Source organism: Hakea prostrata, chromosome 1, assembly GCF_041222555.1.
Source record: "Hakea prostrata isolate BN-2017 chromosome 1, UWA_Hpros_2, whole genome shotgun sequence".
NCBI classification, from domain to species: Eukaryota; Viridiplantae; Streptophyta; class Magnoliopsida; order Proteales; family Proteaceae; genus Hakea; species Hakea prostrata.
This window is the reverse complement of record NC_142600.1, coordinates 975681-989181: the sequence shown is the minus strand read 5'-3', so window position 1 is coordinate 989181 and position 13501 is coordinate 975681. Positions and strand designations below refer to the sequence as shown.

The following is a 13501-nucleotide window of genomic DNA, read 5'->3' as shown; positions in this document are numbered from 1 at the left end:
AAGACTCCAAGTGCCGAACTTTACTAATGTGACGAAGGATACTCTTTTCCCTAACAAATGGCTGCCAAATTGGAGAAAGCCTTCAGGAATTTGCAATGCACTGAGACTCAAAAGATACTTTTTGCTAAACAGAAGTTCCAACATGAAGCGGATGCGTGGTAGAATGCAATTTGCCCTATTTTGGAAGCTCTGCACGAGAACGGGATTACTTGGGAAATTTTCAAAGAAGTATTCTGTAAGAACTATTTCCCTGAAGCTGTGAAGGATGCCAAAGAGTATGAGTTCATGGCTCTTGTGGAAGAACCTCTTTCTGTGCTGGAGTACCAGCAGAAGTTTGAAGAACTGTTTTTCTTTGCCCCTGAATCAATGAAAGCAGATCGAGAGAAAGCGAATAAGTTTTTCAAGGGACTTAGACCATCTATCAAGACATACCTCTCCATCTTTCCTATTGAGAGTTATGATTAGATGGTACAAAATGCTAAGAAGATAGAAGAGTCTGAGAAGGAGAACTACTATCTCTAGCTATCCCTTCAGAACAAGAGTTCAAGCTATGTTGAAAGAACAAACAGGAAGTTTACTAGACCTGCACCATACCCTATTCCAACATTAGGTAAGGTTATGGAAATGCTCAAATTGGACAGTACAATCAGAATGGTGGGAATCAACTAGCTGGGAATGCTCAAGCCTTTAGGCCAATTTATGCAAACCCTAGGCATGTGAACCAAAGACCTCCGACGGCAGTGACTACTACAACATTGAAAAAGCCTATCTATTTTCTCTGCCGATAGATAAGACATTATGCCTGCACTTGCCCTTGAAGGAATAGTCAGCCAGCAACAACTATAGCTAAGCCAACACAAGCTCCTCCAGCTAGAAAAGTGTTTAGCATCTCTGGGACTGAGCAAGATCAGAGTCACGATGTCGTGATATGTATGCTACTAGTCGCTTCAGTTTTCGCTTTTGTTTTGTTCAATATTGGTGCATCTCATTCTTTCATATCATCTGCATTCTTAAGAAGAACTACTGCAACATATAAGAAATTTCCAAGATGTTTGGTAAGTAGTACACCTACTAGATCAGTAGTTCAAATGGATCAAGTGATAGAAGCTTGCCCTGTTACAATTTGTGGAAGAAACTTGGAAGCTGATTTAGTAATCTTAGATATGAAAGACTATTATGTAATTTTGGGAATGGATTGGTTGATTGTACACAAATCGGTTACCCTATGCTCTTTGAGAAAATTACAGTTTCAGCTTGATGGAAATTCATCTTTTGAATTTCAAGGTGACCAAGGAAGACCTTGACTGTGGTGATGCAAGTGAATGCATTGGTGGAAAGTGCATCACTTAATGCTTCATCTTGAAATGAAACCAAGAAAGAGAAGAAAGTTGAGAAAGTCAAAGTAGTGAGAGACTTTGTGGATGTCTTTCCAGAAGATTTGTGGGGTTTGCCATCAGAAAGAAAACTAGAGTTCATTATAGAGTTGATTCTAGGAGGCACTCCTGTGTCAAAAGCACCGTATAGAATGGCACCTAGCGAACTGAAGGAACTACGTAACCAACTTAACAAGCTCTTAGAAAAAGGATTTATCCAACCAAGTGTATCTCCTTGGGGAGCTCAAGTTCTGTTTGTAAAGAAGAAAGATGGTAGCATGGGTCTATGCATCGATTATCGGGAGCTAAACAAGTTGACCATCAAGAATAAGTACCTGCTACCCAGAATGGATGATCTTTTTGATCAGTTGAAAGGAGCAGCAATGTTCTCGAAGATAGACTTGAGATCTAGATATCATCAACTTAGAGTGAAGCCAAGTGATATCTGCAAGACAGCATTTAGGACTCGATATGGTCCCTATGACTTCAAGGTTATGCCTTTTGGTTTGACAAATGCTCCGGTGGTATTTATGGATTTGATGAACTGAGTACTTCATGATGTTCTGGATAAGTTTGCGATTATATTCATAAACGATATCTTGATTAACTCGAAGAATGAAGAGGAACATGTTGAACATCTTCATTTCACCTTGCAAAGATTGAGAGAAACTAAACTTTTTGCCAAGTTTAGCAAGTGTGACTTCTGGTTATCTTAGGTAATTTTCCTCAGCCATGTGGTTTCACCAGAAGGAATTCGAGTTGATCTTGACAAGGTCCAAACAGTTACAGATTGGAATAGACCAATGATTGAGACTGAGATTAGAAGTTTTCTGGGAATGGCAGGTTACCACCGAAGGTTTATTGAGAACTTTTCTAGATTGGCTGCTCCAAAGAATAAGCTTACGAGAAAAGGGGAGAAATTTGTCTGGACTAATGCTTGCGAGAAGAATTTCCAAGAATTGAAGGATAGATTGACATGTGCCCCAGTGTTAAGTATACTTGATGACTCTAATGGATTGACAGTTTATACTGATGCTTTAAATATTGGCTTAGGTTGCATTCTAATGCAACATGGAAAAGTAGTGGCATATGCCTCAAGGAAATTGAAGGATTATAAGCGAAACTACCCTATTCACGATTTGGAGTTAGCGGCAGTAGTCGTTGATTTAAAGATTTGCAGCCATTATTTGTTTGGAGAAAGAATCGCCATCTACACTGATCATAAAAGTTTGAAGTACTTCTTCACCTAAAGGAGTTGAACATGCAACAACATAGGTGGTTGGAATTGGTAAAAGATTATAATTGTGATATTTAATATCACCCTGGAAAAGCCAATGTGGCTGCAGATGCTCTTAGCAGGAAAATCTAAAGTGGGGTCCTCATAACCTTTAGGAAAATCTAAAGAAAATGTACACATATAAAGGAATGAGTTCCACAAAACCCAGTGAGGTCAACTAAACATTCATGTCATGCATTTGATCACGGTAGCCACATCATATTCATACGATGATAATATAGTAAATGACAAAATATGACGATTGCATGGTTATGATGATGTGCTCCTAACTCTATCATGAAATCTCTATAGCAAACATGCATTAAGTTAAACACCAATCTCCTTTGGGCAGTCTCAGTTACTCTCCCTCAACAAAAAACGTTTATTGGGTTTTTTGCGGTTGTTGGGTAAAATCCTGTCAAGCCATGGTTGGGATATAAGTCACCACTCTCTCACATCACAGTTTGGTATAAGATTTGGCACATGTCAAGGATAACTCTAGGCCCAATACAAAGTCATACGGTCTCGTACTACATACGATCCGGATATCTCCCTCATGCCTAGTGCCCTTTTGGTTCGATACCTTCCCACCTATGAATGGTATCCTCAAAGGGAGGCATCTTTTGGATCCCATTCCTTAACCCAATGGTCATCCACATATAATGGACAGGAAGCTCCATGTCCTCTCACGGGTTGGTTACCGATCTTGGGCACCCAGGAGCCTTTATCTATTATATGCAACCCTACCATTCTATGATGAAAGTGGGTCTGCTTGACGCTCAGAACCTAGCCATTGACTTCATACTTGGGAATAAATCTCCATTTCAAATGTTATATCACAAAGATCTAAATCTTTTATTTCACATAACCTTCGAATGTGCATGTTTTCCTTGATTACGGTCTTATAACAAAAACAAGCTGCAATATCGCTCCAAGCAATGCATTTTTCTTGGATTTCACACAAGGGGTATGTATGTTATGATCCAACTCTTGGCCGATCCTACATCTCTAGACATGTAGTTTTTGATGAAACCAAGTTTTCCTTTGCAACTCAACCTCCCAATCACCCTTCTTGCTCTCACTTCACTCCCACCATAGTTACAGCAGATAATCTCTTTTCAAATTCAAATTCAAAATTTGAAATCTCCTAGTCCACCTGAAATTCCAATTCAAATTCAAATTTTGAATTTTCCCACCCCACCTGAACTTCTAATTCAAATTCAAATTGTGAACTCTCCTTTCCTAGTTGAAATTCAAATTGAAACTCAAATTTTGAAATTTCCGAAACTCTATCTCAACCTCTCACTGCACCTGAAACCCTAGCCCATAACCCACCTGCACCATCCCAACCAACTCAATCTCAACCTTACCATGTGCAAACTCAATCCAAAATGGGTCATCCCAAACCCATCTCTAAACAGAACCTCCTAGCCACCTCTCTTGTTGATAATCCTGAAACTGAACCCACCTCATATACCACTACCAGTAAACACCCCAAATGGAGGCTTGCTATGAGCAAAGAATTTGATGCTATCTTATGTAATGGAACTTGGAGTCTAGTTCCTCATCAGCCCCATATGAATTTGGTTGGAAATAAATGAGTTTACAGAATCAAATGAAATAGTGATGGCTCTGTTTTACGTTATAAGGCTCGTTTGGTCGCCAAGGGATTTCATTAGCATGAAGGAATTGATTATGTTGACACTTTTAGTGCCGTTGTCAAACTTACTACCATACGCTTGAGTCTATTGCTAGCAGTTGCCCAAGGATGGACTCTTTGCCAATTGGATGTTCAAAATGTGTTTTTAAATGGTGAATTATCTGAAGAGGTTTACATGGATCAACCACAAGGTTTCATTGATCCAAAGAGACCTACCTTTGTATGTCACCTTGAGAAAGCTTTATATGGTTTAAAATAGGCCCCTAGGGCATGGTCTCATCAGCTTGACAATTATTTAGTCACTCTGGGATTCTCACAATCCTCATTTGATATGGCAATATATTTTCGTACCTCAACACATCAAACATCTATCTTCTTGTATATGTGGACGACATTGTCCTTACTGGATCTAGTTCTTCTGAGGTTAATTCTATCATTATAGCCAGTCGCAAGGAATTCACCATCAAAGATCTTGGTGACTTAAACTACATTTTAGGGGTTGAGGGCACTCGCTCATCTCACAGGTTACATCTTTCAGTCAAAATATTCTTCAGATCTTTTGCAAAGGACCCATATGCATGAAGCAAAATCAGTAGCAACCCCGACCTCCATCACCAAAGCAACCTCTGAGGAACCTCCCCTTTATGATGATCCGTCCCAATATAGAAGTACAGTGGGTGTCCTCCAGTATTTGACTCTCACACACCCTGATATAGCATTTGCTGTCAATAGGCTTTGTTAATATATGCATCGCCCTTCAATTGATGATTGCATTGCAATTAAATGAATTCTTTGTTATCTAAAAGAGACCCCATCGCATGGGATTATTTCGGCCCACAACTAATCTTTCTCTCACTGCCTTTAGTGACACGAACTGGGCCGGTTCAACTACTGATTGACAATCTACAAGTGGCAACTGTGTCTACTTGGGCCTTAACTTGATTTCTTGGAGTTCCAAGAAACAACCCACTGTGGCCCACTCCTCTATAGAATCTGAGTACAAGGGAGTTGCTAATGCTACCGCTGAGTTGATATGGTTATGTAAGCTACTGCGTAAACTTGAGGTTGTTACTTCTGCACCAATTCTATACTACGATAATATTGGAGCTACTTACCTTGCTGCTAATTAATCCAGTATTTCATGCACGAACCAAACATATTGAGATTGACTATCATTTTGTTCATGAAAAAGTCACCACAAAAAATCTTTCAATCCGATTCTCACCAATGGCTTATCTGCTCCGTGATTCCAAATTTTAAAATCCAAACTCACTGTCTATTCCCAACCAATAACCTTGTGGGGGAGTGTAAAGAATAAGTCTCTGAATTCAAATTCAAATTCAAATCCACCATAACTAACTCTATCCTCGATTGATCTTATCTCCAACCGATCAAGAAGAGTTTGAATATGGTTAAAGTATCAACAAGTTATAGAGTCTGATTGTAAACAAGTTATAATTCAAATATTCGAATTGTAATTCAAATAATATTAATATACATCTTCCATTCACGAATTAGAGTGTGGAAGAATTCTCTCTCAGACGAAATTCTAACTCTTCTTTTAAAGGTTGCACGTCGGTAAAGGAGCGCATAAGACTTCTTTTAAAGCATCATCATGGAGTGAATTTAATGGACAAATTTCTCAGCATTAGATGATTGGCTGATGCAACTTGCTCATCATGCATGCGAAAGGAAAAACTTGATTGCTCTCCCAAGTGTGGCACTCATGAAGTGGTAAGGAGCCAGAGTCAACTGCAAGAAGAGGCTATGGAAAGAAAGAAGTGGGGTGCAACTTACAGAAAGCGAATGGTGCAAATGGCAGGTATGAAGGTAGGAGAGAGGGGAAGGTGGTAAATGAGTAGGTTTTGCGAAAACTAAAGATCACATTGTACAGAGGACTAACGATTGATAAAAGGAAAACGATTAGGCATTGATGTCTAGTACAATTTGCGATCAATTAAAAAATAAACTTCATTACGTATCTCTTTTGGAACCAAGTTTCTGAAGAATTATTCACGAAGCTACACAGAGCAAACATACTGTTAGAAGCAATGTCAATTGAAGCACTTGTACGTATTCTTTCTTGCATTATAATCTTCTTTTTTCCTGCCATTGCAAGGGCTTCAATTTACATGAATGATGCTATTTCCTGCATTTACCAAAAGAGTGGCACGCAGACCAACACGACCACTTCAACTAGCAACATGGCAATTCCTTTCCCTGAAGAAAATAAAGTTCAACCTACTCCCTCATCTGCCTCCAGATAACTCAACTGCATGCTTCCAGCTTGTGTATCAAATCTTCCCCCAGTCATAACCTCCTCTCGTTCGTTTTGTCTATGAGAATCTTCAACTTGGAGCCACTTTTCCCATCTCTCAGTTAAACCTTCCCCTTCCAGCATCCGTACCACCTCTGACATTGTTGGTCGATCCTGAGGTGATGCTTGAGTACAAAGCAAGGCAACTTGAATCATCTCCTCCACCTCTTGGCTATCAGAGTTCCTGTCTAGGTTGCGGTCTACAATAGCATCCAACTGTTTCTGCCGTTCCAGCTTCTTAACCTTCACAAGCAGCAAACTTGTAACTGAACAATCCAGGAAAAAATGAATTTCAACGTTTTTATCAGCACATATGGATTGACAGAGGATGCAAAATGTGAACTCTGAATCAGGCAAAACGAATGCTAAGGTCGTTGATTGCCTAGTTTTCTGTAATCAAAATAATGAAACATCAGAACCTAAGTTCCTACTTATGCACACCACCATCTATACATATTCAGATCATACTTAGAATACTTGCCGAGGAAATTATAAATGTGTCTAACATATTGAAGCTGCGTGTTGAGTAAACTCACATAATCGAGCAATAAATCATCTTCCAATCGAGAACAATCAATTGCACGCTGACCTGTTACAAGTTCTAGAAGCATAATACCATAACCATAAACATCGGTCCTCTCAGATGCCCTTCCAGTGGAGAAGTATTCAGGTGCTATGTGGCCCATGGTCCCACGAACTTTAGTTGTCACACTAGTCTTTTGCACATCCACCAACTTTGCCAGGCCAAAGTCCCCAACCACAGCTTCAAAATCTTCATCAAGTAATACATTAGCAGCCTTAACATCACGATGAATAATTTTGGGATTGCAGAATACATGGAGGTACTCTAACCCTCGAGCTGTCCCTAGAGCCACTCTTCTTCTTGTGGGCCAATCTAAAACCGGCTCCCCAGGCTTAAGCTCTGCATTAGTTTCAGCTATGTTAGTGCTATTGGAAATTTGTAAACAAAAGGTTGAGACTCATAAGCAATTGAAGAATGATTAGAAATTTATTAGGGCCCCTAATCAATGCCCAGGCATTGTGACACCTTGACTACTATGATTCCAATTGGAGGCCTCGCCCAACATTATCCAACACATTTAGAATACCAACCAGGCATTCAACAGGGTGAAATAAAGCAATACTTCTGGAAACAGCTCAAGTATCAACAAATAAAATCCACACAATTAACAAAAATCACATACCTCGTAATCGATAGGCAACACTTAGGTTCTGCATAAATGGATAAACTAGAAGCCGTTCTGATGGGATCGTACAGAACCCAATAAGCCGTAAAATATTTCTGTGAACAGCTACACTTATCATCACAACTTCACATCGAAAAGTTGCCTCTCCCCCTTGATTAGCACAATCAGAAAACCGCTTCACTGCAATCCTCGTATTATCAGGAAGTACCCCCTTGTATACTTTTCCAAAACCACCTCGTCCAAGCACATTTGTCTCACTGAAGTTGTCCGTAGCCAGTTGAAGTTCTCTCCATGCAAACCTTTTCAATTGACCAAGTTCAATTTGTTGGTAATCTTCCCCTGAGTATCCCACAAGAAAAATAACTGCATGAGTATTTTTCATACAGATTCTTTGTAGCTAATCTATTAAGAAAAAATGTCCAACACTATGACACAAATTTGGACCTATCAGTGATAATCAAGACTAGAGACCATAGTTGTCATGGTGCCAAGGCAATATAAAGTGTTTAAGCTGTAGGCATCCACCAAGGCAGTATCAAGGTGGTTATGGTGGTCTAAGCATACACCCCCCTTCCTCTTTCAAACATAAATACACCATACCTGGGGAATAATTCTCTTAATATCTTTGAAACTTCTTTTTTTCAAATACTTTTATTGGATTCAAAGAGGGAATATTTTCTTATTATGAATAATATCTTAAATCAATGAATTATCAAATTAAATAACATTTGTGTAAATAATATTTGGCATTTAAACCAATAAACTGAGTGCCAAAATCTGGTCTGATATCAATTAAACTAGTGCAACGCATGCTACAAAGAGGGTGACAAGTCACTTAGGCCCCTATAAATCAGCTTGGGCACCTATGCAGTGCCTAAGCGACACATTGACAACTATGCTGGAAACAATTCCTTGATTACTTGTCTATACATCCTACTGACCTATAGCTACTGGGTTCTCTTTTCTACTTCAGTGGAAAAAATAATGGCTCAATCTTTGACAAAAACTATCATCAAGAATGGTTACCTGAGACAAACCATCATCCGGCTGATCTATTGGACTATACATTAAATATACAGTCACATAATCATATTTGGGAACACAAGACAGTAAACATAACAGCCAAAAAAAAGAAAAGAAAATTGTTTGATGCATAATGCATCAAATGTATCAATGGATACTTGTCTAAACATTGACTCTATCAAACTAAAAATTAGTAATAAACCTGAAACATCAACATAAACATCGCGTCTGTTCGTTACCTGAAACATCAACATAAACATCGCGTCTGTTCGTTTTATGTCTATTCTTCCACACAAAGCCCCCAAAGAGGAGGAGGAGACCTATCACTGCTCCAATAATTCCAAACGTGATTCCAAGCTCTAGCTTCTTGGATGCATCTATAAAAAAAGAAAGATATGTGGGGATGAGATGTACCAAGTGCCAATCATTGAAGAGGGGCAAAAAGACTATAACAGGTAACATATTCAAAAAACCCTCCTTTAATAAAGAATAATTTAAAAATGCATTTCTATAACAACAAATCTCATTACCCTTATTATAACTGCCAGAATCACAAGAATGTGAGAAATTTACACCACATTTCAAATGGTTTCCTGTAAAACTAAAATATAAAATTCAAGAATGTGTTAATATGGCATGAAAACGAGAGAAGAAAAAAAAAACAATCAAGGTGATATGAATAGGTATCAAATGTAATATGGCATGAAAACGAGAGAAGAAAAAAAAAACAATCAAGGTGATATGAATAGGTATCAAATGTAATACGCTTACTGCCTGCATTATGAGTTATTTCATAAAAGATACATACTTGTATGTTTGAACTTCAAATAACTGCTCAGGAACCTGACCACTAAGATCATTGTAATCCAGCTGTCTGTAAACAAGTCTCCATTTCAAACTGTTAGATATTTCATAAAGATGTCTAACAAACAACTAATAAGTTCACAACCAGAGCACACAAATTAACAGTTCCATGAATTAAGTCCCCTCCCCATCTTCCATTTTTCCAAAAATTTAAATCACGACATAAGTGCAAGATCCTTTATACAAAGGAGAAGAGAAAAATGATAAGATCACTTACAGGTTGATTGTTTTTGGAAGACCCACAATTGACTTAGGGATACTTCCACTGAGATTGTTTTGGCTCAAAAGCCTGCAACGTAATCCAGGACAGAGCAAATTTTAAATTAGAAACAGCCTAATATAGAACTTTCAACAATTCCAGGAAAGAACTCAAAAAACACAAAAACTGAAACTCACAAGAACTCAAGCTTTTTAAGATTGCCAAGGGAAGATGGAATTTGTCCAGTCAAATGATTGTTTCCCAATTTCAAGCTTTTCAAATTTGATAAATTTCCAATTTCTTCTGGTATCTCACCAGTTATGCCATTATCTTGCAATGAACTGCATGATTAATACATCTGAGAAGTAAGCGATGATGTATAACTAGTAACTCGGAAAGAGTGAGAAAAAATCTTTATGAACGCAAATTTAAGATGTTGGATTTACTACTCCAAGATGATGCATTTATGCAAATGCAATTATCAAAGATTCAATTTTTCATTGTCGCAACTCACAACGAACTGCTAGTGAAACTTAGAAGTGGCCACATACATACAAACCGCATTCTAAAGAAATTCCATGCATACATACACACAGGCAGCCCGTGTTTGTGATTTGTGATTTGTGATAGACTACAGGTTGAGAAATCCAAATCCAGTATAACTCTGAGTGGGCTCAAATTGAGGTCTTGGCTTTCTTGAAACCCACTTGAAACATACCGATGTGTATGGAGAAAATCTTTTCAACAAAATCATGCAGGTAAATAGTTTACCCTACTGTCAACATGGGAGACATACTAGTACATATGAATTGGCTTAAGTATGTGACTTTGAGAGAAAAATTAACACCCAACTCACCAGTCAAATTTCAGTCCTAAATGGGAAGGAAAATGGCAAACACCAGCATGAAATTTCATAAAATTATTGCAATCTAACGTAAAATATAGTGGCATTTCCATAGTTCTTTAGCACTTTCTTGGTGCAAAAATATCAAGAGTGACGTGCGTGTCAAGTCCTCAAACACAAAGGCCTCCCTCCATCTGCCCATAGATAAATAGCCTAAATCAAACCCAAGAAACCACAAGAAGCTTGACTAGAGATATTTTGCTTGGTCATGATCAGCCCTGGAAAAATAAAACTAAAAGTCATGTTTCATTTTACTTAAGGCCTTTGCCTTCCTTCACCTTCTGTTGCGTTCAAGGTAAACCCGGCCAGCAACTCTCAACTCTCAACTAAAAGAACGGAATCAAATCAAGTTACAGTCTGGTTAAAATTAAAGGCTTCAGAGATTTGAGGTTATTTTGCCTTGGCCATATTTCTATTTTTTTTCACTACTTTTTTCTCATGTGAAAATGAAAATTAGATCATCCTTATACGTACAGGCTAAGAAGACTCTTCAAATCTCCAATTCTAGGAGACAAGGTTCCAGAAAATCCAGAGGACGCCAATGCTCTGCAAACAAGTAGAGAAGTAAAAACAAAAAACATATTAGACTGTAGACACAAGATAAAGATATTCAGGTTAAATAATTGAATGCATAAATATATGGGGGATGGTAATGTATGAAAATGATCAACAGGGTACATCAAACTACAAATTTATCTGAAAAAACACCAATGGATAACTTACACGGAAATGACATTGACATTAATTGAGTCACACTCAACACTGGACCAAGCACATGGACTAACTTGGAATCTGTTCCAATCAGAGAGCTGAGAAGGCTGAGCATTTAGTGAAGTCCTCAAAGCAAAGAGTGCATCTCCTGAATCACAATTTAGGAGCAATCAAAGAAGTCTTCAAAGCACAGCTCTTGAACCAAAATTTAAGATCAATCATTTTACATCTGAGCCCCAGAGACAATAAGCAACAGAAAAGAAACTGAAGCGATGTCCAAGAGCGACTGTTCCTTTTTCAAATGATGTTCCCATTGCATGGAGGTTATAGAATAATAAGTCTGGTAAAAGTCACAGCAGAAAGGCATCCAATTGAATGCTCTTCTTTTGCTTACATAATAATGACATTATTGTTACGAACCCTGTTAAGAGCTCACTAAGCACAACAGAAAAATAAAATAAACAGAGTATAGGAAGCATAAAACAGAGTATTGAAGAACTTCAAAATGTTGCACACTTTACTGAATACAACCAAGTTTAAATAATCCAAAACAACAACAAAAGATCCCACTGTGAACTCACGATTACTAAGTAACAGAATAAAACAGAATGAATTTTCTACTCTTAAAAAACAACAACTACTTGGACTTAATCATCTTTGACATGGTAATACGTCTAGCAAAACAGCTACTTGTACCTTGATAGTCAGAGGCCACAAAAGGATGCAGAGAAATAAACATGAGAACAGCATAAATCGAACCCATCTTTAGAGATGTCACTTGCAATGATCACCACAAAGAACTAATGAAACACTACCATGCTCCAGATTAAGCTCTATTCTGTAAAAACAAGCCGACATCAGATGACAGACCTTCCATCCAAAATAATTCTGCAGTAATATAAACTTAGCCAATAAAATTCTCATATGGAATCACTCAAATGCAACTGCATAATATATTTTCAGAGAACAGCAGGAAAATGAACAAGTTGCCCCATATATTTCAGGGGAAAAAAAAGTAGCTCGTTTAGTATTTATTTTCTGTGCTGGATATGCTGATTAGAATATCTCAAATTTGAGGACATTAGTCTTTTTGGTCAATAGCTACTAACACACATTCTACTACCATAAATAGGGGGAAGGATAAAAATTGTAAAAGTTAAAAAGGATGAAGAATGACCAGCATAAGGAATCCATTCATAAGCTAATCGTATTTAATAAAAGAAATGATTCCATAACATACTGTAAAGAAAAGTATCACCACAAGCCACGCTCAAAACCCAACTCCCCTCCCCCACCCCACACAAAAGAAGAAGAGAGAGACAAAAACAAAATGATTCAAAACGATTCTGCTTCAAATGACAGCAAGATTTTCTGGGTGCAAGTGAGAAGTATTCTGCACCCCGGTTCAAGCATTACCCTCTTTGTCCACAACCCAGAAAGAGTGAAGCAAAGAACAATTTTAAACATTTGCAAAAACCCTCAGTTAGTTGGATTGGGTATGTAGGCTATTTTCCCTGAATTTACCTTCATGTGGACCAAAAAAGTAGAAGAGACAAAATGAGATACACCCCAAAGGGAATTGTAGGGATTGTAGAAAAAGGAATTACAGAGGATGTGAATCCCCACATTGCTTCTCAATGAGAACAAAATATAACAATGAAGATAAGATTGAGATTTGGTTCTAGAGGCAGGGTTGTATGGAAAACAAAGAAGCAAGTAGGCACATGACCTTTAAAAAGATTTTTTCTTTTTTGATAAGAAGTTAAAAGACTTCATTCATAACTCGAAAGAAAATACATACATACAACAAAAAAAATACAAAAGATATATAATGCATGAAAAATAAAGTTGTGTGGGTGACCAAACTGTAGCACATGCAATATAAAGAGTCATCTACATAAAACACAAAACTTCTACAGGCCCAGTAGTAGCAGTAATTAGACGTTTTGTGACAGTATGGTCGTTT

General features: G+C 37.8%; 1 pseudogene; it reads right to left on the bottom strand.

Annotated features, from left to right (window-relative positions):
• Positions 1 to 6558: 6558 nt before the first annotated feature.
• Positions 6559 to 12307, bottom strand: LOC149026503 (LRR receptor kinase SERK2-like; annotated as a pseudogene).
• Between the last annotated feature and the right edge of the window lie 1194 nt (positions 12308 to 13501).